The sequence below is a fragment of the Triticum dicoccoides genome, chromosome 6B, assembly GCF_002162155.2.
Source record: "Triticum dicoccoides isolate Atlit2015 ecotype Zavitan chromosome 6B, WEW_v2.0, whole genome shotgun sequence".
NCBI lineage: Eukaryota > Viridiplantae > Streptophyta > Magnoliopsida > Poales > Poaceae > Triticum > Triticum dicoccoides.
In genome coordinates, this window is record NC_041391.1 from 407,664,539 (window position 1) to 407,666,215 (window position 1,677).

Genomic DNA, 1,677 nt, shown 5'->3' on the forward strand with positions numbered 1-1,677 from the left:
TGTTAGACGACAAGGAGGGAGGGCGCGTGTATATGGTATCAGGCTGATGGAGTATTCTGCCTGCGGGGAGGCACGCCTCGTGGGTGCGCTACGTCACATGACGGTGCCGTCCGTTGGCATCCCACACGGCGCTCTTTTTTTCCCCACGCACGCAAGCACCTACCTGGCCCCGGTCGGCTCGCGGCGCAGCCGAGCTGGCATAAATGACTGCCTGATTGGCTGACCTCCCTCTCACATTGTATGGTGCACATTCCTCTGGTGCACGTATCGCAAGGGCCCAGTATGGTGGATTCTTCTCCCTTCCCAGGAGCGTTTGCTTTTGTGCAACTGTGACAGCACGTTTGGTAGGTTTGAATCGGAAATTTGATGGCGATGTTTTCAGCATCTGATTACTCATGTTTGTTTTGATCGTAATTGTTTGCGAACCCCTCTGAGATTTGTGGTCAATAAGCCTATTTTGACATTTCGCAAGTTTGTGAGGTTTGGGAGAGCTCGCTTACCGCGAGGTCAAAGACTTTCCAACGAGTGAAGAACCTTGCGTTGGTACTCATATTTGCATCTACTACTTCCGTCTCATAATATACGTTTTTATATTAGGAGACGAAGGGAGTACTTTCTTAATAAAGAAACGTGATTGCGGAGGACGCTTTTATTACTTCCTTTGGTTTTAGAAAACGACAAAGCTAAAATCCCGCCGACTGACTGTTTGCAACAGATCCGCACGATCGCGTTGCCGTCCGATTCGAATCCAACGTCGCGCGTTGTCTGTTCTGCGCGAAGCGCGCGTGGCAATAACCGTTACAGTGTTTTGCTGTCAATGACAAGCGGGCCCTGCCGAAACCTCCCCTCTCGCCCAATGCCCACGATCTCCACTCCCCCCTCTTTCCCTTCGCCCGCATTACTTCTCCCCCCCACTCGCGTTGCGGTGTGTATTCGAATCCCCTCTCGCTCCCCTCTCCCTCGTCTGTGACGGTTGCTAGTGGTGGCGTGGTATGGTTCGCGACGGACGGCGTCTGAATCCGCGGTGAGGAACGCATTTCCCCACCCCCCCCCTTTGTCTTCCTGTTTTTCTCCGCCGGTATGTTTCCGCCGTTCTGCCGCTGATTTTTGGTGTTCGGAGCCTCCGAATCCGGCCGGTTGTTGTTCCCATTAGGTTGGATTAGGTTAGTTTAGGCTGGCTTCTAGATTCTGAATCGCATTCCCCACCCCCTCTGTCTTCTTGTTGCTCCGCCGGCATGTTCCGCCGTTGATTATTGGTGCTCGGACCCTCCGAATCCGGCCGGTTGTTGTTCCCATTAGGTTAGATTAGGTTGCCTTCTAGTTTCAGTTGAACATGGCTGTGAAATTTGGTTCAATTTTGTGCGAAATTGGCCGGCTGGTGGGTGTCGATAGGTTTTCGTGGTGGATAAGCGTGGTCGGTTCTACTATGGATTTTCCCACCCTTTTTTTTCTTCTGTTGGTGTTGTGGATGTGGATTTTTAGGACATGCAATAGTGTTTGGTGTTTATGGATTTTAGGATGTGCATTAGTGGTTGTGGATTTGAACAGTAACCCTAAGTTCATTCCCAAAATGTTGTTATGTCAGATTTGTTTGATGTGTTCTGTCTATCGATTAGGCTTGTGACGCTCTAATTACCATGTTTACAATGCTTGAATTACCGGTGTTGTTTGTTCTGT